The sequence below is a fragment of the Lonchura striata genome, chromosome 15 (genome assembly GCF_050655825.1).
Source record: "Lonchura striata isolate lonStrDom1 chromosome 15, ASM5065582v1, whole genome shotgun sequence".
Taxonomy (NCBI): Eukaryota; Metazoa; Chordata; class Aves; order Passeriformes; family Estrildidae; genus Lonchura; species Lonchura striata.
The window spans coordinates 3,560,236-3,584,142 of NC_140717.1; the positions used below are offsets into that span (position 1 = coordinate 3,560,236).

The 23,907-nt window shown below is 53.3% G+C and overlaps 1 long non-coding RNA gene across 1 annotated transcript; it reads left to right on the forward strand.

Moving 5' to 3' along the window:
• Window positions 1-1,468: 1,468 nt before the first annotated feature.
• On the forward strand, window positions 1,469-13,759 carry LOC146765983 (uncharacterized). Its single transcript, XR_014958627.1, has 2 exons — window positions 1,469-2,476; window positions 7,648-13,759. It is a non-coding gene; the product is annotated as an uncharacterized LOC146765983 (long non-coding RNA).
• The last annotated feature ends 10,148 nt before the right edge of the window (window positions 13,760-23,907 follow it).

A 23,907-nucleotide genomic window follows, 5' to 3' on the forward strand; every position in this document is an offset into this window, starting at 1 on the left:
TGGAATTGCATCCCAGGGTATCTATAAATAGGGATAACAGAGGCTGGGCAAAAAGAGGCACAATGAAAATAACGGTGCACCCTGCCCACTCACTGAAGGATGAGGCGCTTCCAATCGCAGAGTGACCCACCTTCCGTGCCGGAGGAGAGACTTGTTCTAGGTCAGCAGGTACCAAAACGGCCCAACTGTCACCGAGCACAAAAACAGGGCCGTTTTTTGGGATGAAATCATCGCTTTTGATAGCCTGCTGCACTCCACATGGCAGCGACACGGGCGCTGCTCGCATGACTCACGGGCTGGGCTCCTTCGCAGCCTCTCGCGGGTGGGCGGCTCCATCTGCAGGGATTTACTGGAGTCAGGGTCCTCCTGCATGGATTTACTGGTGTCAGGGTCCATCTGCAGGGCTTTACTGGTGTCAGGGTCCTCCTGCAGGGCCTTACTGGTGTCAGGGTCCTCCTGCATGGATTTACTGGTGTCAGGGTCCATCTGCAGGGATTTACTGGTGTCAGGGTTCTCCTGCAGGGTGGACCTTGCTCCAGGTTCCACCCTCAGGGGTTTATTTGCTCCAGGTTCCACCCTCAGTGGTTTATTTGTGCCAGGTTCCACCCTCAGTGGTTTATTTGTGCCAGGTTCCACCCTCAGGGGTTTATTTGCTCCAGGTTCCACCCTCAGAGGTTTATTTGGGCCAGGTTCCACCGTCAGGGGTTTATTTGCTCCAGGTTCCACCCTCAGGGGTTTATTTGTGCCAGGTTCCACCCTCAGTGGTTTATTTGCTCCAGGTTCCACCCTCAGGGGTTTATTTGTGCCATGTTCCACCTTCAAGGGTTTATTTGGGCCAGGTTCCACCCTCAGGGGTTTATTTGCTCCAGGTTCCACCGTCAGGGGTTTATTTGCTCCAGGTTCCACCCTCAGAGGTTTATTTGGGCCAGGTTCCACCGTCAGGGGTTTATTTGCTCCAGGTTCCACCCTCAGGGGTTAGCTCTGGGTCGGGGCTGTGGGCAGGGCTTTGCTGACTGCTCAGCTCCTCTCTGCTGCTGTGGGTGCCATCTGCATTTGTTGTTCTGTGGCTGGTCTGGAGTGTTATCCCTGGAATTTCAACTAGGAAGGGAACAACTGCAGGGCCTGGTGTGAGGAGGGAGTGCTGGACTTCTCCGTGGGAGTGCGTAGCTCACGTTTTTGAAGCAGTGAGGCTGCACCTCTCGGGTGGTGGTGGTTGCTGGGGTTTAAACTGGAATTCCTGCTGAGCCGGGACATCCTGCTCTGCTTTCTGCCCCAGCCTGTGCAGTGCAGGCTAACCCAGCAGCTCTGGAGGAGGAGCAGGAGTTTCCTGGCATGGCAGTGGTACAGGGAACCTTTCTGCGTGACAGGAGCACCTTTCACCGCCCTGACGGGCTGGGGAGCCCCTGGGCCCAGGGGCTGTGCTGGGCTCTCCTGGACCTGTGGCTGCCAGAAGGGGCCCAGCACCTTCCTTCACAGCACCCCAGCCCCTCAGCCATCATCCCCAGGAGCTCTGTTTGAGCCCTGGGGGATGCTGCAGCCCGCAGCAGTGTCACAGCCCACGGTGACACCACGGGTGTGCCCTTCAGCCCCTTCCCAGGGCCCGGCTGGCTGCGTGGCTGGCTCTCCACACATCCCAGCCTGTCCTGCAGCAGGAGAAGGGCAGGACACTGAGCTGCTGCCACAGGAGCCCAGCCCTGGAGTGGCTGCCTGAGGACTCGGATTGAGCTGCAAGCTGCTAAATAAGGGCAGAGCCGCTCTTTCCTCCCCGGTGTTTCCATTCAAACCACAACAACAATGGAATATTTATGAGCTGTTTGCAGAAATGTCAAGAAGAGGCAGCAGTTGTACCAACACCCTCTCGGAGCAGCGGGCTGGGAGGGTTATCCTGAGTGATTCTCGCTGCGTGTGATGGTTACAAGGGCTTTACAAACCCCTGTGACATTCCCGTGTCCTCACACTGGGCAGGAATCGATCACCATCGCTCCAGCAGCAGCATCCCCACGCTCTCCCCAGCCAGCGCAGGGCTGGGGTCTCTGCCTGCCCTGGAGGTGCAGCAGGCTGGGCAGCAGCAGCTCCTCACCCCCGCCAGGCGCTCGCACCAATTCCAGGCTCACTTCAGGACTCCGGGACTAAATGTTCCCGTTGGCTTTGGGCAGTAAAAGCTGGAATTCTAACGAGGTTTCCGAGCCAGACTGTTACACTCTGTATTGCACTAAATGCCTTTTCTTTGCTCTTTTCCTGCCTTGCTGCCAGACTGACCTTGCTGGGATGTGGGGACGGAGAAGAAGCAACTTGAAGTCTGGGAATGCATAGCCACACACACCCAATCCCTGTGAATTAGCTGTGGGAGTGGAAAAAACCCAGGACATTTAGCTTTTCTCTGTATGTTTTAATTTGCCTATCACTTTTAGGAATTTTCCAACAATTCCAGCTTACCAGAGGTGTTGAATCCCAGCTTTCTCCACGCTTCGTGTGGGTAAGTTCTAAACTGTTTCTTTTTTTAGGACCTGAGAGGTGCTTTGGACTTTGAGCCATGTTGCTCTTGGCCAGCTCTTGTCAGCTGGAGGGGTCGGGAATATTTAGGTGACATCAGAGGACCCTTCAGTTTTTGATTAGTTCTCTCCCTTGGAATATATTCTTAATTTCCAGCAGATTTGAGGGCTCTATACAACCTAAGAGATGATTTCCAGCCACTGGGGGAAGCAGAGCCATCCCAGAAGGAATGGGGGCTTTGTAGAATCACGGAATATCCTGAGTTGAAAGGGGCCCACAAGGATCATCAGTCCAACTCCTGGTCCTGCACAGACACCCCAACAACCCCAGCCTGGGCTTGGCTTTCTGGGAGAAAATATTTGGGAGAAAGAGTGGCCTGGGAGCTGAGGGCAGGAGCACAGTGACCCTCAGCAGCCCTGTTTTCTGTTGTGTGGTGGTGCAGCTCCCACCTTGCCGGGGCCCTGCTCTAACTCTGGGTGCTCCTGGTCCTGGCCAGCCTTGTTTGGTGTCTCCCAGGAGCTCCAGTTTTGTCCAGCCTGGTGCCTCCAGGCCATACTGGGGAGTGCTGCTCTTCACTGGCCATTGTCATGTCCCTCCTGGCTTCTGCATGGACAGATTTTGTGGCTTCCCCTTGGAGCTCTGTGGGCTCCTGGCTGGACCTGGCCAGCAGCCCTTGATTTGCTCCCTCACCCAGGTCCTGTGGGGAAAGCTGTGTCTGGAGGGGCCTTTTCCAATCATGGCATTCTATTCCTGGCCTTCCCTGAGGGAGCAGCCGTGCTCTGACACATCCCAAACCTCACAGACTCCAGCTCAGAATGGGTGAGCAGAACAAAAAGCCACCTAGGTGGCCGAAAACTGGTCTGAAGCAGCCTTAGCCTTCTCCAGAGCTGCTAAATTCTGCTGCTTGCAAAACCTTTTGTGGTGCTGGAACAATGCATGTGTATATAAGGAGAATCTAGGCAAGATTTCTATTTTCCAGGTTATTTTTGGTTTGCTTGGGGAAAAAATGAGGAGGAGAGTGGGCTCCAAACCACGTTCCAAAGGATGGAAAAGAAGCATCTGGTGTGCCCAGGGGTTGTCATAGTGAAGATGAGTGACACATAATAATGATGAATCCAGAAACTTTCACCTTGATTTCCCTGCCTGGTGGAGCTTTGAAGTGAGCCTCTCATATTATGTTAGCAGTTTATTGTGTGTGCTTCATTAAAAATACATCACAGGCCTCTCGGAGCTGGAAGGGACGCAAATTAGGTCAGCGAGTCCAGGCTCCTGCTGCTCTGCCAGGGCTCTGATCCTGCTAATGACTCCAGCCCAGCCCTGGCAGGTGCTCGTGTGCTGCCAATTCCAGCTCTGGGCTGACAGGGAAAACACGATTTCACTCTTTAAAACGTTCAGTTCTTGTTAAAAGGGGTTTCTTTCATGTTCCCTGCCTGGCTGGTGTTTGAGTGTGAGGGGGCAGCTCAGCCCCAGCCCTGAAAGCTCCTCAGCCCTGTGCTGAGCCCCAGCCTGGGCAGCAGGGCAGGGGGGTTTCTGCTCCTCTGCCCCACCTGCAGAGCTGCCCCAGCCCTGGGCCCAGCACAGGGAGGAACTGGAGCTGCTGGAGAGAGTCCAGAGGAGGCCACAGAGATGCTGCAAGGGCTGGAGCCCCTCTGCTCTGGAGCCAGGCTGGGAGAGCTGGGGGTGCTCACCTGGAGAGGAGAAGCTCCAGGGAGAGCTGAGATGTCTTGCAGCTCCTTCTGTGCTTTCAGCCAGGCCGGAGCAGGCTCTGCATTCAGCCCTGGAGCAGTGCAGGTGTTGGGGGTGTCACATGGAGCTGCTCTCCTCTGGGACATCGCCTCCAGTGGAGGAGTGAATCCAGGAATGTGGCCATGGTAGTGTTCCCTCATGGCTTGTCCCCAGCCCTGCTGCTCCCTTGGCCACTCCTTTGGGATATAGTGCAGCTTTAGGTGCCGCAGCACAAGAATCCTTTTGTTCTGAGTCCTGTCATATCGGAGATAAGGGGTTTGCCTCCAACTCTTTGTCCCTCTGAGCTGGAGGACATGAGGGCCTGAGAAACCCCAGGGCTTGCTGCGACCCCATTGTGCTTCTGGGCTGACTCTGGAGGGGTGAAGCCCTTGGGGTCGGTGGCCCCACAGCATCACCCACTTGGTGTCTGGCCTGGGCTGCTGGTGCTATGACTGAGCCCGGGGTTAGGTGGGGTGTTGGGAAGGAATTGTTCCCTGGGAGGCTGGAGAGGCCCAAGCAGAGGTTCCCAGGGCAGCTGTGGGTGCCCCTGGATCCCTGGCAGTGCCCAAGGCCAGGTTGGACAGGGCTTGGAGCAGCCTGGGACCATGGGAGGTGTCCCTGCCATGGCAGTGGGTGTGACACAATGGGCTTCAGGGTCCCTTCCAACCCAAACCATTACTTGATTCTGTGATTCTGTGACCCACCAATTCCATCAGCTCTCCTGTGGGCATCCCAGGGAGTCCGGGCACCAAGGCCTGCACCTGGAGCTGTGGGTACCCTGATGTGGGTCTGGATCTCAGCAGCCTTGGAGGTGCATCTGAGACGTGACCCAGGGCAGAACAGTCTGAGACAGAGTTCTCTGCTCCCGGCCGGGCTCAGCGTGGGGCTGGCACCTCTGGGTCTGCAGGCAGGGCACCAGCGGGGTTTGCCCTGAGGGACCCTCACACCCCAGAGTGCTGTGCTCTGCACTGAGGCCATGGCCAGGGACTGATCCTGTGGATGCTCAGAGCCCCAGGGAGCTCAGGGACCCCTCATTCTCCATGCCTGGCAAGCCCGAGCAGCCTGAGGTGTCCAGCCTGGCCTCTGAGGCACAGGACACCTATTCCAGCATGAAGATGCTGCTGTTTTCCACCCTGGCTCCCCGGGGGAAGGACAGCACAGCCCTTCATTAGCTGTAATGAGTGTCTGTCTTGGGCTGGGGCCACGGGCTCTGCCAGAGCTGTGCTGAGCCCAGCCTGACCTAGAAAAACCCCTTAATGTGGTGTTCGTTCTGCAAGGGGCAAGGCTCTTATCGAATCACCAGCCCCATCCTTCAGCAGCACAGCCACTGCAGCCCAGTTAACTCAATTAGGAAATCGCCACGCCGAGCTATTTACAGGCTGGGTTGAATGGCTGTAGCACCAGGAGGACAATAACACGCAAAGACGGGCTGTGATGGGATAACCAGCATCCCCCCTGCATCCCCCCTGCATCCCCCTGCACCCCCGGGCCGTGGCCAAGCCCTGCTGGGCTCTCTCCTTCCCACCGAGCCTCTCTCTCTGGGGCTCTTTCTTTGTCATCAGCCTCAGAGAAACTCTCACATTTCCAAAGCACTTCAGTTGGAGAGGGGGCGTGGTGGGTTGGTTTATTTTTTTCCTTTTTTTTTCTTTCCCCAAGAATCTTATTTTAAGGCTGTTCTCCCCGCTCTCCCCAGCTCCAGGTCTGCTTTGCCCACTGGAGATGTCACAGGTGCCCCGGGGTGCTGTCTCCTGCCCGGGGGATGGAGCCCAGGTGCTGTGCTGGCCACGGGAGGGTCCCCAGGGAACGGGCTCAGCCCCTGGAAGGTGCCTGCACCCTGGGAAGCTGCTCCTTTAGGGCTCCTGGGACTTCTGCTTCCCCTGTGCTAGAGCTAAACGCAGCCAAGGCAGAGTCACCAGAGCCCTGTGTGCCAGGAGTGCCACAGAGACAGGCAGAGCCGCTCTCCCACGCCCCATTCCCTCCAGGAAGGGCTCAGCCTGTGCTGTCACTGCTCACAGGGCAACGGAGGGACTGGGGGCCTGAAATGCCCCAGGTGGCCTCAGAAGTGGGATTCTCCTTCTCCTCAGGAGTGGGATTCTCCTTCTCCTCAGAAGTGGGATTTGGGCACAAACTGTTGTGTTTTCATCCAGGGCTCACAAAATCGTCAGAATTTAAATCCCGAACTGAGCAACAGTCAGCATCTTTCCCAAATATATAAGCTCACTTACGTATGTTTTCTCCTTTGCGTTTCCTCTCATGTCTCACCACCAGAGGAATATATCAGGTCTGAGTGGATTTCGGAGACCTTTCCCCGCTGGGGATAGGCAGCTGGAGCTGGAAAGCCTGGCCCGGGGAGCGGCTTGTGGTGGGATGAGGCAGGAATTCCAGGGCTGCCCCCCGTGGGGTCAGAGTCCTGGCAAACATTCCTTCGCATGAGGAACGAAATGGTCGCATCGTTTTCCCCGTGGCCTCACCTCGCTCAACCTCGAGAGCACCGGGGGTGGAAGAGCAGCTCTGTTCTGCTTCCCACAGGCACCATTCCATGTGTGCCCTCTTCCCCCCAGCCTTGCTCTGGATACAGCACTAAAAATGGGCTGCTGCTCATCGCCGTGGTGCCCAGGCGCTTCCCAGCATCCGGGAAGGTTTGTAAACCCTGGGAAATAGGGAAGGTATTTTATCAGCATTGTTTTTTTCCAGGTGCTTGGAGAGCAGGTTGGGGTTGGTGACCTCTCATCTGCCCAAAATGCACCTGGGTTGTTGGGTTATTAGAGCAGCAAAGAGCCAGGAAGCTGCTCCCAAACTCCTCCTTTCCAGCAAACAAAATACGCGCGATTGGACTGCTCTGAGGATGACACACAAGTTAAAAAAAACCCAAACAAAAGCCACAAGAATAACGAAAAAAAACTTCAAAATTGTGGCATTTCTATTCTTTCCATCCCAAGCATTCAGCTAACAGGCAGCATTTATAAAATCATAGAATGGTTTGTGTTGGGAGAGGCCTTTAAAGGACATCTACTCCCACCCCTGCCATGGCAGGGACACCTCCCACTGTCCAGGCTGCTCCAAGCCCTGTCCAGCCTGGCCTTGGGCACTGCCAGGGATCCAGGGGCAGCCACAGCTGCTCTGGGCAAATCTCCCTGTGTGTCTGATTGAAAGTGTTTTGGGGTGCAAGTTCATTCCCTGAATTTGGACCCCACACCAACCCTCAGCATTTCCATGGCCACATCAGTGTCTTGAAGCTTTTCCAGCATTTTTTTGCTCCCAGTGCCACCGCCCAGGGCAGTTTGGAAGTCTCAGTGCTCCTGCCTCAGTCTCAGCAGGGAGCTGAGCCACCCAACATCCCGGTAATCCTTGAGGCCAGAAGAGTCGACCCAGTGAAAATATCAGCATTTTTCTAATTTTTTTTTTTTTTTTTTTTTTTTTTTGCCTCAGGAGGACTGGAAAGACAAAAACTGTGTGTTCAACAGAAAAAAAATAAAAAAAGCTGTGGGATCGATTCTATTTCAGTTTTGACACTGGAAGCAGAAGCTCAGTAACAGCAGCCTGCAGTGAGGTGCCAGTCTCTGAGAGAGGTGGGTGGAAGCCACCTCCTGTCCCCCAGGCCAGCCCTGCGAGCTCTGCCCAGGGTGAGGAGCACAGGCTGGTCCCTGCTCTGCTTCTGCCCCTCTGAGAGCGATCCCAGCAGTGCCAGGCAGCAGAGAGGGCACTGGAGGCCAGTGCAGGTCCCAGGGCGTCCCTTTGTTCTTCTCACGGTGCGCGGTGGGCTCGGTGTGAAATCCCAGCTCCCTCCTCCTCTGGGGTCATTTCCTCACTGCAGCGCCGTGCCAGGCCCTTCCCACGGCCATGCAGGTGGGCAATCCCACCTGTCCCTGCAGCCTGGGCAGCACCTCGGCCTTCCCTCCCCTCTGTCCAGAGCCCTGCTTTCCCACTTGGAGCAAAGGTGGCGTTTGTGCCTCAGTGTCCCCGTGGTGCCACATCCCACACCGGACTGGTGCTGAGGGGCAAACTCACCCCTCCTCAGCACCACCCTCAGCATTCCCATGGCCACACAGTGCCCACGTGTGTTGCAGAATCATGGAAAAAACAATCCCAGAGTCACCCAGTTCGGAAAAGACCTCCAAGACCATCAAGTCCAACCTTCGACCACGCCCGGTAGTCCCCAGGTACCACCTCTGCTCATTTTTTGAACGCTCCACCACTGCCTGACCATCCTTTCAGGGAAGAAATTTTCCAAATATCCAACCTGAACCTCCCTTGAAAGACGGAAGCTTTCCAAACATTTTTGTGCCCAGTGTCACCACACATGGAAGTTTGGAAGGCTCAGCGCTCCCACATCAGTCTCAGGGAACTGAGTCACACAAAGACTAAAATGTCTCCAAAACTTCTCAGTTCCTTTCAGGAGCTCCTTTTTTTTCAGCCTCAAGAAATGCTTTGCATGTTGAGAACAGCCTGGGTGCCTCCTGCCTGAAATCAATGGGCTTTTGGTCAAGATGGAGCTGAGGGAAGAAAATCCCCCCCCAAAAACCAGGCTTTTGCCCAAAATGCCTGTGGACATCTGTGAATCTGCTAAGAGTCTGGATTCCTTTTCCTCAAGTTTTTGCAGGAAACATTTGCAACAGGAACATGCTGATGGATTTCTCACAGGAGCACAGAGTGACAGGACATAGGGAATGGCTTTAAGCTGGAGGAGAAGATATTTAAATTGGATACTGGGAGGAAATTCTTGCCTGGGAGAGTGGGCAGGCCCTGGCACAGCTGTGGCTGCCCCTGGATCCCTGGCAGTGCCCAAGGCCAGGCTGGATGGGGTTTGGAGCAGCCTGGGACAGTGGAAGTGTCTCTGCCATGGCAGGGGTGGAGCTGGATGGGGTTTAAGGCCTTTTCCAACTCAAACCATGCCATGATTCCATGAATCCGCAGCACTGTAACTGTCACTGAAAAAACCAAAAGACAACAGCTTTAAAAAAATGAAAATTTTAGTGGAAAACTGCAATCCCTGGGTGATTTCCTTTCCCAACACTAAGGGGAAATGTTGAAAAAAAGTGGAATTTTGCTGCGAAGGAGTGGGAGCTGTTGCTGTTCCTCAGGCAGCTGGAGCATGAGCTCATAGAGGCAAAATAGAAGTGGAGCCTGTGCTCTGGGGGCGAAGGCGTCTGGGGAACAGGAGCAGATTGTTGCACCAGGGAAAGGCATTAGGATTCAACAAGTGCAAACTGACAATCACGAGGAAGGAGCAGGGAGGGAGAAGATCAGGTTAATTAGCAGCCCGGAGGAATTGGAGGCCACGAGCTCAGCAGAACTTTGTGGAGGAATTAATTGAAGGTTTGTTTGGAGCTGAGCTCGACGATAAAGAAAAAAACCTAAAAATCCCCTGTTGCATCCTGACACTGGGAGCTGGTCCTGGAGCGCTGCCAGGCGCTGGCACAGCCCCTGTTTACACCTCCAGGAGCCGGTGGACAGGAGGGAGAATTAATTGCAGAGAGGCAGACGAGGCTGTCAGAGGCAGCCCGGCAGAGCTGCCTCATCCCTGCTCCCTGCTGGGTGGGCAGGATGGGGAGAGGGAGGATGGCAGGATGGCTCCAGGGAGGCTGGGATGTGCCAGGCAGTGCTGCAGCACCACCAGGGACAGGGACAGGGACGGGGACAGGGACAGGGACAGGGACAGGGACAGGGACAGGGACAGGGCCAGGGCCAGGGACAGGGACAGGGACAGCCCGCCTTTGGGGACAGGGCAGGAGCTCCACTCCCTGTTCCCCATGGATAATCCACTGGCCGTGCTGGAAAAAGCACAGGGGCACGGCAGGGACTTGCAGAACGGCTGTGCTGCTGCTGGGGCACCAGGAGATTTCCCTCAGGAGGAGCAGTGGGAATAGAGCTCCAATCTTCAGGGCAGAGGGAATTCCTGACTGGACGTGGATGAGAGAATCCCAAAGTGGTTTGGGTCGGAAGGGGACGTGAATCTCATCCAGTTCCAAGCCTGTCTCAGGGCAGGGACACCTTCCACTGTCCCAGGTTGCTCCAAGCCCTGTCCAGCCTGGCCTAGGACACTTCCAGGAGCTCAATTTTTGCTCTGAGCTGCTGTGAGGTTCCAAGACCTTTGTGTGTGGTGTGACAAAAGCAGGACAGTGACACAATACTCGACTCCAGGCCACTGAGGGCCCTCTCAGCTTGGAGCTGACAGATATAACCATGAAAGAGACCTGACATCATCCTCTGTTTTTAAACATTAGCATTGGCCATTACCTAATCCATGTGAAATAGGTTGGGAAGTGACAACAAACTCCTGAACACGAGTAATCAACACAAAACTGTCACTGAATGGGGACATTTCTGCTGGCATCGCAAGGAAACACTGAAGCCTCTGTACTTTTCAACTTTTCTATCAATTATCTAAAAATAAATGCGAATTTGCAGATAACACCAGGCCTAGCAGGATGGATGTGCAGATAAAAGCAGGCAGCTCGGCAGCCTGAGATAATTCCCGGGAGCAGAGCGGGGCTGCTCCATTAAAATGTGTTTTCTCACCAGCAGATGAGTGTGGGATGGTTTGGGGCAGGGCACCTGGAGCGGCTGGAGGCTCCAGCCCTGGCAGGGAGCAGGGGAAGGGGACAGTGACAGCTGGGTGTCACTGCCAGGCCAGCACCTTGGCGTGGGATTTCACAGCATCCAGGGCAGGGGAGCAAAGCTGATTTTGGCTTTATACGAGCCACTAGTGGGACTGGTAGAAAGCTGCTTTTCCTCTGACACTCTGCTTAGTGAGTTCCAAGGAATATTGATGCTGTGGGGTTAACAGCTGGTGTTACTGGTGTTACTGGTGTAACTGGTGGGCAGCGTGCTGTCAGCTCGCAGCCAGACTGGGGCACTGCTTTGGACAGCTCCCCGTGCCCTCGGGGTGATGCAGCTCCCCTCAGGCAGGAATCACAGGGAGATTCCATCCCCGAATTCCTGCAGGATATCCCTGCAGGGGTGCTGGGTGCTGGGCTGTGTGCCAGGGAACACTCAGGGTGCCCTGCATGGATCACTGGAGGCATTTCCACCAGGCTTGGATGCACCAGGACAGCTGTCCAGGTGTGACACAGAGCCCTCAGTGGGACCCAGCCCTGGGGTCCCTCTGCACCTCCTGGGCCAACAGAGGAACGAGTCAAACACAACTTTGCAGCTCCTTCTCTCTTCCCAGGGGATTTATGCCAGATTGGACCCCGGTGGACACTGCTCTGGGGTCCCTGAGGAGCAGCAGGAGTTGGGAATGCTCCAGCCTGGTTGTCTGGATGCAGATGACTTTAAAAATGTCCCTCAGCGCATCACAGAATCACAGAAAGGCTTCGGGGTCCAAGGGACCTGAACAAGGCTTTGGGAGGATCTATTTTGTCTCGGCTCTGTTGCATTTAAATCATTTCAATTTTACACCTGAGTAGGAACAGCCCTGGCTGAAGCTGTGTCCCAGGGGCTCCTGTAATTCTGCATTTCAAACCTGTTCCTGCTCCGTGGCAGGTTACAAATGTCCTGTGAGGGCATTTATGTGACATCAGGCACAGCTTGTCCAGCTCTGAGGCCAGAGCTGGACCTTCCCTCTTGCCTGACCAGCAGAGGGATGGAAGGAAACTGCCATTTCCATGGATGCAGGGCTCCAGCACAAGCAGGTGCCTGGAAAAGAAACAGCAAAGTTCCTCTGGAAGAGGAATTTTAGTAGGAATATCACGTTTTGCAGGCTCTGTCCATGCAGCCTTAGAGGTTACAGAGGAGGGGCAGGGTCTGGCTGCAGCCACTGCTGCAGAGAGAGCTGCTCCATCAAACCTGGGTGGGAATCCTTCCCCAGCCTGTCCAGAAACATAAATAAAGGGAGCTGAGGCCAGAGGAGAGGAAGGTGGGGATGCTCTGGGATGCTGGGCTGGTTTCAGCTCTGCAAGGAGGCTTTTGTCAGTCATCTGTGGAGAACTAATGATACATGTAAAGAGGGAGCTGGAATGTTACAGCAATCCTGAGATCAGAGGGAAGATAAGCAGATGTAAACATCTCCAATACCTACAATAGGGAGATACTTTTTCTGGAGGTGCTGAAGAGAAAAGAAGAATTTTACCAGCAGCCCCGGAGCTGATTGGGGGTGACACAGCAGCCCCGAGCCTCCTGAGAGAGGGGGATTTATTTAGAAGACAACCAGAGGCAAATATGTTCTTTTTTCTTCCCTTGCTTTTTGATGAGGAATATTGCTGGAATCAGCTCAGGGGAGGGAGGCTTTGATCATCCTTTCGGAGAGTGAAAAAGCTGCTTTGAATTCTGCTGCAAGGCAGGTCCCAGGAGGGGCTGTGGGAGGGATGCTCACCCTGGGGCACAGCCCTGGGTAGGTGTGAGGCTCTCTGGGGACAGGGAGCAGCCCCTGTCCCCATCCTGCCCTTCAGACAGACCTGCAGGGGCAGAGGAGCCTTGAGAGCACAGAATTAGGGAATTGTTTGGAATGGGAGGGACCTTAAAGCCCATCCAGTGCCACCCTGCCATGGCAGGGACACCTTCCATTATCCCAGGCTGCTCCCAGCCCCAGCCAGACTGGCCTTGGCTGTTTCACACCTTGCAGATGAGGAGTGAGTTTTTATGGAATCATGGAATAGTTTGGGTGGGAAGGGACCTTAAAGCTCATCCTGTTCCACCCCTGCCATGGCAGGGACACCTTCCCCTGTCCCAGGCTGCTCCAAGCCCTGTCCAGCCTGGCCTTGGACACTGCCAGGGATCCAGGGGCAGCCACAGCTGCTCTGGGCACCCTGTGCCAGGGCCTGCCCACCCTCCCAGGGAACAATTCCCAATTCCCAATATCCTATCCATCCCTGCCCCTGGCACTGGGAGCCATTCCCTGTGTCCTGTCCCTCCATCCCTTGTCCCCAGTCCCTCTCCAGCTCTCCTGGAGCCCCTTTAGGCCCTGGAAGGGCTCTGAGCTCTCCCTGGAGCTTCTCCTCTCCAGGGGAGCACCCCCAGCTCTCCCAGCCTGGCTCACCCTCAAAGGGCTGCAAACCAGGTGAGGAGCTGAAGGTGCCACACAAACCTGAGCTGCTCCTTGAGAGGAGCCCAGAGCTCTGGGCACCTCCAGAAGACAACACAGAGCAACCATTTTGAAAGGTTGGTCTCTATTTTAAGCTGAAACCATCCAGAATCCAATCCTGGTGTGGAGGAACCCAAGGCTTCCTTGGTGCTAAAGCCAGTGCCCAGATGAGCTACTCAAAATGAGAGGGAAGGGAAGAAAAAAAAAAACAAAAATCTGTCAAGAGCAGATTCCTGGCAGGAGCTGTTACATCCATCCCTGCTCTGCATGGAAAATCACCAGGAAATGTCCCAGGGGAACAGAACTTTGGTTTGAAGTGGGTCAATGGAAAATGCCCTTGGGGTTTTTAGAGAGTGGCTGAGGACAGAGAGGAACCAGTTCCAATGCTGTGGGAATGTAAAAAACCCAATGTTTGTGGATTTGCCTGCTTTGTCCTGCTCTCAGAAACAAGTGTTTGTTTAGATGGTGCTAATCGGAGGAGCATGGAAAAAATCCCAAAATAAATGTCTTTCTTAATTGAAGAGCCAGTGTTTCTCTGAAGGAAATTGCTTTGAGAGACTGACACTAATTTTCAATATTTTTTTCATTCTCTGGTCCTATTTTAAGCAAACAAAAAGAAAACTTCACAAGACTTTGAAAGTGCACTTTGTTGAGTGTGGGTTTTTTTCTTCTCTTTGGCTACTTAAAACCCCATGAAAATGAAGACAACTCAGCATCTCCCATGTGGATATTGGCTTCCACCTGATAAAATCAGCTTTTTTCCAAAGTTAGCTTTATGAAATCATGAATATTTCAAACCAAGACTTCACTTGTTAAACATGAGGAGCTCTCCTCTGCTTGCCCGTGTTCTTGAAGAGGACAAAGTTCAAACAAGAGGGAAACTCCACATGTGAAAATGAAATCCTCCTGTGAAAGGAACTGTAAGGAGATTTCTTTGCTTCCTGAAAATGCTGTAATTGAAAAAAAACCAATCAGACACCACCTCAGTTCTCTTATCAGTTTTAGTGTTATTATTTATCTGAGCCATTTTCCAAGATTTTTCTCTGACTGCTGGTGGAGACAAACCAAGGAAAATTTATTCCCAAGACCTGCACATTGTGGCAAATGGATCCTGCTAGGGATCCCAGATAATTGCTAAGGAATTGTTTCTTTTTGGGAAAAGCCTGCTCTGGCACCATAGGTGTGGGCATTAAATCACATTTATCTCCCTCCATGGGATTCAACCCTGGGAAGGGTGGTCTGAGAATAAGCCTGGGATAGGAGCTGGGCAATTCCACAGCTCAGCCTGGAGAAAAGGAGGCTCAGGAGGGACCCTGTGGCTCTGCACAGCTCCTGACAGGAGGGGACAGCCGGGGGGTCGGACTCTGCTCCAGGGAACAGGGACAGGAGGAGAGGGAACGGCCTCAGGCTGGGCCAGGGCAGGCTCAGGGTGGATTTTGGGAAAATTCCTTCTCTGAATGAGTGGTTAAACCTTGGCAGGGGCTGCCCAGGGGGATGGCAGAGTCCCCATCCCCAGAGGTGTCCAAGGAAGGAGCAGATGTGGCACCTGGGGACAGGGCTCAGTGGTTGAAGATCAGGCTTGGTGACCTTGGAGATCCTTCCCAGCCTGAATGACTCCGTCATCCTGTGGTTCCATTCCTTGTGGGCTCAGAACCAGCTGGGCTGGGCCACCAAGCTCTTCCTCATCTTCCCACAGCCTGTGCTGGAGCTGATCCCGGAGCTGCTGCTCGGAGAAGCCAAGGCCACGGTGGGAGCCCAGAGCCGCAGCCCCGGGGGGGCTTTGGGGGCAGCCCCGCTGGCTGAGCCAAAGCCAGCCCTTCCCCGGCACCACCGGGCTGCCTGCGCTGCCACGAGCTGCTGTGACACGGCTCTGTCCCCTGGCTGTGTCCCCTGGCTGTGTCCCCTGGCTGTGTCCCAGCTGCGTCCTGGCTCTGTTCCCATCCCTGTCCCTGGTTCTGTCCCCATCCCTGTCCCCATCCCTGTTCCCATCCCTGTCCCCATCCCTGTCCCCAGCTGTCCCAAGCCCTGTCCCCATCCCTGTCCCCATCCCCGTCCCCATCCCTGTTCCCATTCCCTGTCCCCATCCCTGTTCCCAGCCCTGTTCCATTCCCTGTCCCATTCCCTGTCCCCATCCCTGTCCCATCCCCGTCCCCATTCCCTGTCCCCATCCCTGTTCCATTCCCTGTCCCATTCCCTGTTCCCATCCTTGTCCCCATTCCCTGTTCCCATTCCCTGTTCCCATCCCTGTCCCCGTTCCCTGTTCCCATCCCCGTCCCCATCCCTGTCCCCATCCCTGTCCCCATCCCTGTCCCCATCCCTGCCCCCATTCCCTGTTCCTGTTCCCTGTCCCCATCCCTGTCCCCGTTCCCTGTCCCATCCCTGTCCTCATCCCTGTCCCCATTCCCTGCCCCCATTCCCTGTCCCATCCCTGTTCCCATCCCTGTCCCATCCCTGTCCCCAGCTGTCCCCACATCCCCGCCTTTGCCCTCTGCCGCTGCCTTTGTTCTCCTTTCATCTCGCCTTTATCTCGGCTGCCAGGCAGCGCTTCCAGCCCCGCAATTAACAGCGCAATTAAGCGCTGCCGAGGTAGGTGTTTCCCCTCCGAAGGGACCTGATGTTTTCCGTGCTGAGCAGGAGAGATTCCCACTGAGGGAGCTCATTTGTGCTGATGAGGAAGTGTTGTCCTCGCTGGAATCTGAGCTCAGGATAAAAGTTGCAAAGTATCAAATTGTTTTTTTTTTTTGTTGTTTTTTTTTGTTTTGTTTTGTTTTTTGTTTGTTTGTTTGTTTTTTTGTTTTTTTGGGTTTTTTTTTGTTTTTATCTACTGCCAGTCCCGATCCCCGTCAAAATATGAAAGCACAGAAATTTCAGGCGATTGCTGCCCAGCCTGTGCTTTTCAGAGCTCAGGAAATCAGGTGAGCAACGAGGAAAAGCAGCAGTTACCCACCAAGGCCCCTTTTCCCACATCCATGGCAAGGGAATGCTTGTTATGGATATTAGAGTCGGGCACAGAATGCAGCCACTGCTAAGTAAATGCTGCCTCAAAAGGTGTCTGTTGAGCCTCTCAAACCCTTTAGTGAATGATCGAATGGAAAAAGCTGGGAAATAATGGGAAAAGATAATCTGGACCCAAATGGAAAAACCCATCTGCAAAAACCTAATCAAGCTACCAGTGACACTGAGCATTTCCAGGGACTTTTAGCTCGGAATTCAAACACTCCTGGTGTCCAATAATGACGTTTTATGTCCTGTGCACTGAGTGCCAGTGTGGAATTAACCAGGAAAATATGGATTTTTATAAATAAGGCTGGCTTTCACGACCTGGAAAATAAGTTTAGGTCTCACCCTGCTTGTTCTCAAAGTGATCTAATGTTGAGAGGGAAACAAGAACAGGCTCCACCATTGTCTGGGTACTGATGAGAAATGATTAATCCAGTCCTTGCTGGAATAGCTTCTTTGGCATCCCCAGGACAGCTGGATGGATGGGGCACTCCACAGAGACAGAGCCCTGTGCAAATAAAACAATGAGGAAATAAGGGAATGTTATTGATGGAGATTATTTCTCCCCTTACTCCATCATAACAGTTTTATATCCGTGTAAAAATGAATTCTGCTTGGTAATGTGGTCTCTGGGAGTTGTATTTATCCTGTTTATTGCCATCAGGAACTTATTCCTTTGCATAAATTATTCATGGGAATTAGACGTGCTTGGGAGGCCTCATTTGTGTGGGGAGGGATGGGGAGCAGGGAGGCAGCAGGAAACTTCCTGGCCGGGGTTCTTTGGAGGAAGAGCACTGGGGATCCGTGGAAGTGAGGGGATGGATCCCAGCACCACGATCTCCTGGCACAGGAGCCCTGGGCTGCTGGGGTGCCTTTGCCACTGGGGCAGAGCTCTGAGGGGGCACAGAGAGGCTCTCAGAGCAGAAGAGGAGGAGCTGCCCCCCTTAAAGCGGCAAAAAGTTCATCCCTCAGCCTCCAAAGGTGCAGCATTCTGTGCAGACAGAGCATTTGGGGTGAATTTCAGGTGCTGGAACAGCTGGAACAGCTGTTCTCCCTCAGCCATAAAAAGGGGCTGGATGGCCACTGGGGAGAGAAGGGGATGGGAGAAGAGCAGCACTGGTGTCCCCTGTGTGTGACAGGGCACTGCCACCACAGGTGCCAGGCAGGAGCAGCCCTGGGATGAGGGATTTGTCCTTCCAGACCAGCTGTGGGTCTGCTGGCAGATAAAACCAGCACTGAGAGATAAAAGAAACAATGGGGAGGATTCCACCGACTGATGAATGGAATAAAGATATTTGCTTTTACAAACAAACTGTGGGTTGGCTGATAATGAAATTGGATATTGAAAGAGGAAAGAACGAATGGGGGGAAAGCATACATTCCAGAAGAATTAAAAATTAAAAGGGAGGTTATAGTTAGAGGGGAATCTTTGGTATGAGTTGTTTTGGGAAGTACCTCTCAAGTACCTCAGCCAGCTGGGAAAGAGAGAAGGGAAATGCAGTCAGGAATTAGGATAAAAAGGTGGCTGTGTCCCTCAAAAACTGGAGAGACCCCAGGGGAATGCCCCATGGCCTCTCCCTTTATTTGAATAAAATAAAAGGACTCCTCTGTCTCCTTTTTGGACACAAACGTCTGGAGTTTGTGGGTTAATTTTCCTGACAGGCACAAACTCCTGGGATTGTGCCTTCATCCCTGCCCACCTGCAGGCAAGGGGCTGCTCTGCAAACCAATTGCAAATCAATTCTCTTCTATTTTAAAGTGCATTATTATACTTAAAAGCAAATTTCTCCCCTAACATGATGGGATTATGATTTCAGTACTGTCCCAGTGTGGTGTTGGTGTCAGGAGCTGGGTTTGCAGGGCTGCTGCAGCTGGAGGGGATGGAGCTGCACCTCTGGCCACAGATCTCTCCTTCCCTTGGCTGCTCCTGCAAAATCCTCTCCCAGGTAGCTGCTGTTCCATGTCCTCTTGCCAGGTGGTAATTCAGGAGCCTGGGTGATATGCATTTTTGGGGAGAGCTCCTGGCACTGCTGGGGTGTTCTTGTGCCCTCCTGAGCCCCGTGTTGTCCTGCACGGCTGGGCCTGCATGGATCAAACCCCAGAGCCATGCTCAGCCTGGCTTGACATCCCACCTGGAGCAACGCTGGGAATTCCCCTGGATTTCTGCAGCTGCTGGGTGGATTTTCTGTGCAGCACTCCCAGGGCTGTGGTGCACACAGAGCTATGGCTGAGGAGCTGAGACTCCCATGGCTTTGTCCTTGGAAAAGAGCAGCTCCCTGTGAGCCCTACAAGCACCAGATTGCAGCTCCGGGGCCTGGGTGTCACTTCTGAGCTGTCAGGTGTCACTCCTGAGCTCCTCCAGGAGCCTGGGATGCTGTGAGGGAAGTGGCCAGCTGCTCTGGGACTTGCTCTTTTCCAACTGGCAAGGGAAGAATGGAATATCCTGGTAAAAGCCATGATGGAAAACACAGAGCAGGGCAGGAGAAAGGTGTGATATGAGTAACTGGCAGCTTCCTCTCAATGCACTTTAAATTCCTGCACAGGAATCACTTAGAATCCTCCTCTCACTGAGGAAGAGGGTGAGGAGTCACTTTTTTCCCCATGGTGTCATTCTGCATGGGAAGCAAATCCCCACGGAGCTGCCAAGCCCCAGCTGGCAGCTGCCCCCCACCCTCTGCTGCCCTGGGGACCTTTCCAGCCCCAAACCTTTCAACTCCTGCCTAGCTGAGCTGGGGGAAGCTACAGGAAAAACACTGAGAATTCCAGGTCAGCTGGGAAGGGTCAACTCCTTGTGGAGCAGCTGAGGGGACTTGGAATGTTCAGCTGGAGAAGACTGAGGGGTGATTTCACAGGAGCTGCAGCTCCTCCCCAGGCAGCTCCCATCTCTGCCCTGGGATAGGGAATGGCTGGAGCTGGGCCAGGGCAGCTCAGGCTGGAGATCAGGAAAGGTTCTTCCCCCAGAGGTGCTGGCACTGCCCAGGGAATGGGCACGGCCCCGAGGCTGCCAGAGCTCCAGGAGCCTTTGGACACCAGGGAAGGACAGGGTGGGGTTGTTGGGGGGTCTGGGCAGGGACAGGGGTGGGACTGGGTCATCCTGGGGGACCCAGCTCAGGATATTCCATCATTCTGTGATTGTGTGATCGATGTGCATCACCAGACACAAGAGCCTCAATCAAGGCACAGACAGCACAGATCAGATTGGTGATATGAGAAATGATGAAGCCATGACCCCACCAATGACTGCAAGATGAGCAGAGATAGCAACTTAATGGGAGCTCACTCCCAGATAAGGAAATGGGGATGGTGAACAGGAGCCAGGAATTTATTCATAGGGAAATGCCAAGTGGAGAGAAAGAGGTGCTGTGATTTCTGCATCCAACAATGGGTAGAGATAAACTGTGCCCCTAGAGTTGATATCCACATTGTTAAAACACGTTGTCATGCTGCAAAAGGCAGACAAAGCCTCACAAGGATGAGTCAAGGCTTGGGAAACCGAGTGTGCCAAACAGAAGCAGCTCCATCCTTCAGTTTATTAAAGTGAAGTTTGTGAATAATAGTACAGCACAAAAATCCCCCCGGAGGGTGCAGATTCCTGATAGCAAAACAATGTCTAATTTTGTAGATAAGCACAGATCAAGATCCAGGGGTAGGAAATTGCAGGCATGGGAGGCTGAGGCTGGGAATGACGCAGGGACTCCGCTCCTGATAACAGGAGCTCTTTAAAAAGCTCCGGATCCGTTGTTAGAACCTCTGAAAACCAGACACACTCTGCACCAGGGGGCCAGGCTGGAAGGGCTGGATCTTGCACAGAAATCCAGAGCCCTGGGGCTACAAAGAGCCCAAAGTGAGAGATTTTTAGGCAGCAATCCGAGATGACATTTTAGGAAATTTTGGATATTCCTGAACTATAGCCCGAGGCAGGGCCACCCACATGTTCCTGCGTGTTGCTTTGGTGGACCCCAATCCTTCAATTTTCTCAAGGAAGGAGGGAATTCTGCCATGCATTCCCATTTCAGGCAGAAGGAGCAAGGTCATTCTGTGTCTGATGCCAGGCTGCTTCCCTAACTCTGAATCCCAAATATTCTCTGCTCGCTGGGGGCATCCTGCTGCCAGCATTCCACAAACCATGAGGAATTAGCTCCTGATCATGGATATAAAAAAAAGAAAATGCTGGTGTCAGTCCCTCCTACCAAGGTGTGATTTGGTTCCTCCTTTCCATGGAGATGGAAATTAGACAAAAAACTCCAGGGGACACAGTGGAAACCACTGGAAATCAATCCAAGAATGAGCAATGAAAAGGAAAACCCACCTTCCATCCGTCCTGCCTGGAACCTGCATCCCCATCACCACTGCACAGGTGCCAGGGCTTGGGCAGACATGGAGCTTCCTCTGGAATCCCCCCATGGAGGGAGGGATGTGGGATTTGCTAGAAAAAAGATGGGATCTGGTGGAATTTGTGGTATTGGTGATTCTGAGATTGTAGAAAGTCTCTGTCTTTCTGCCCCGCTGCCAAAGCAGAAGCCATAATTGGTCTGTGCTGGTTTCCAGGTTGTTTATTCTGTTTATCTCTCACATGTTCTGCTGCCCTGCCCAGCTCTGTCCTGCAGGGCAGCGTGTGGGGCTCTGCCCTCAGTGGGATGTGACAAACATTCAATACCAGAAACTCCCTGGGCTGGATTTACAAGAACGTGCCAATATCTGTCACCTACGTTGGACAGTGTGTCCCCAGCCTGAACCAACAGAAAAATGCCAACACCACAGTGAGACATGGAGGGCATGAAGAAGGAGAAAAAGGACAAGGCACACCCAATTTCCTCCAGCTTGTCCCCTTTGGACCCCTCATCTAGAATCCTAAAATTTTACTTTTGCACCCCTGCCACACTTAATTATTACTGATATGAAACCCTCAGAGCTGGTAATTCATCCTGTAAGATTGAAAACTCTTTTCCATGGACAGAGATCACAGCCAGTGTCTCTGGGGCTCTGTCCAGGGGGGTTCCTGACCCCTGCCAGGGTCCCAGGGCAGCCAGAGGGAAGCTCTGGATTCCCACAGAGACCTGCAGCTGAAATCCTTGCGAAATGTTGTTCCTTTTGTTATGTTGAACTCACATGTAATTTCTCCCTGTTTTGTGAATTTCTCATATTTATGTGCCCTTGTTGGCTGAAAGCGATGGCAGCAACAAGCACAGAGCTGTCCTGCAGTGGAAAAAAATCCCCAGGATGTCGCTAAGAAACTGCAAATATTTAATTATCGATAGCTCTGGGCCAGGATCCGTCATGGCTGTAATCAGTCTAATTGGGAACAGCCCTGAATGGAGGTGCTGGGTTCTCATTGAGGGCTGCTCTGCCTTTCCTGGAAACATCAATGCTGCCTCTGACGTGGCATCTCATTTCCCTTCCCTAACCCCGGCTTTTCCGTGAATCTCCAAACCACATCCATTCTCTGAATCACAGCCCCACCCGCCCTCACCGCTCCGGGCGAAGGAACTCAGAGAATAATTCACTTTCCTGTCAAATCCCTTGTTTTTGTGGGCCCTGGGAGCTGGCAGCAGCTCAGGTGTGGTGGCGACAGCTCAGATCTTCCACCTCCTTCTGCTCCTTGCAGATGGGGGCAAGGCTGCCTCGTCGGAGTGTCAGGAGCAAGGATCTGCGAGGAGTTGTTCCCTGGATTTAGCCAGTGAGCCAGAAAAAAATAATAGCATGAGGTTGACCCAAAATTACAACTTTAAAGAGATTTTGGTGAAGTGAAACTGCTCCTTTTGGGGTTCAGTGCCAAATGAAACATTTTCTCTGACAAGAATTGGGTTATTTATGTTGGGGGTTCTTTTCTAATTATGATTTGTAGGAAAGGGGGAATATTAATCCCCAGCTGCTCACCTGGCTTGTGTTGGAGCTGGGATGGGAACCCAGAGGCTGCATGGACACAACCTACACTGAGATATGGGGAAGAGACACAGAATCCTGGAATGGTTTGGGTTGGAAAGGACCTTGAAGCCCATCCAGTGCCACCCCTGCCATGGCAGGGACACCTTCCACTGTCCCAGGCTCCAAACCACAATGACCAACCTGGCCTTGGGCACTGCCAGGGATCCAGGGGCAGCCCCAGCTGCTCTGGGAACAGGGACAGGGAGCAGGGGATCAGGAGGATGGGATGTGACCCTCAGAACAGGGGGAGCATGGGGCTCCCTCTGGATGTCCGTGGGTGCCAGAGGGATCAGGTGCCCGGCAGGATCTGTCTGCACAGACACTGGGGCAGAATGGAGAAGTCTCCATCCCAGGAATGATCCAGAGTCCCATCATGGTCAGCAGTGAGGGATCCTCCCTGCCAGGAATCCCTCAGGGAGATCTCTAAGTGACAGCAGTGATTTTCCTGCTGAAACGTGGATTTTTCTCCACTTGGCTCCATGTGCTGAGGCTGTCAAAGGATAAATTTGTGCTGATTAATTTCTCCTTTCTTGCTGCTCCCCCAGTCCCTGTGGGCTGCTCTACACAGGCAGAAGCTGCTCCTTACCCAGGTTCTCCCACTCCAGGGTTAGGGAGTTCCCACCTGAAGCCAGGGTTTGGGAATTTCCTCCTGGAGCCAGGGTTTCGGAATTCCCACCTGGAGCCAGGGTTTGGGAGTTCCCACCTGGAGCCTGGGTTTGGGAATTCCCTCCTGGAGCCAGGGTGTGGGGTTTCTTTGTCTTTCCCCACCCCTTGGTGGCTGATTCACTGAATCCCAGCCATGGCTGTTGGGTTTCCCAGCTGGAAATCCAGCTTTGTCAGGAGGGTAGGGAGCATGAATGAAGGTTGTCTGCTCCAGGAAAGAGAAATGTTTACTTTATTCCCACAATAAATGTAGAATAAGCCCCAAAAAGTTTTCTCACTCAATCAAGCATTGCACACTTCCTTCCCTCGTTTTTCCATAGTGGTTTGTTTTTTTTTTTTTCCTTCTTTCCCATTACTATCTGCCCAGGAAATGGAAACACTCTCCTGCCTTCCTGGGTGATGGAAATCTTCTATGAAGACATGGGAGGCACCTGCTGTGTTCCACAGCCTGGGATCTCTCCTTCCTTCCTGCCCAGGGCCTGAGGGATGCAGGGGAGCAGTGCCATGGTGCCCTTGGCCTTCTCCCATGGTTTGGCTGTGGCGTTTCCTCACTGAACAGCACATGGAAAAGTCCTCCTGGGAATTTTGGTACCCATCCCCTGGGCCCCCTCCTCCAAAACCTCTGATTTCTCCCATTTTCCACTGGGATTTCCCTTCCCACCTGTGGCTCTCCAAGGAAGGGGCTCCATGGAGGGGCTCCCAGTGGAGCTCTGGTCCATCCATGGGCAGCATTCCAAGCACAGGGAGATGCCGAGCACCTCTGCGGAGGGAGGACAACAGCATCCCCAGCAAATGCCAAAATGTCAAACACGACAATTTCCCAGGGCCTTTCTCAGGAAAATTAGCTGGGAATGGAGAACGTCCCTTCCCGTGTCCTTCAGTTCCCAGCCCTGATGCAGATCTCATCTGGGTTTTTGCAGATGAAAGGAAGAAGAAAGGAAGGAGAAGAGCCTCTGACTGATCTGCTGACTGAGTATTTATTAAAATAGACTGGAGCAATTAAAGAGAAAAGCTCCCTAAACTTGGGATGCAAATCGAGGAGCTGGGAAACACAAAAAGGAGAGGATTTGGTGGCAACT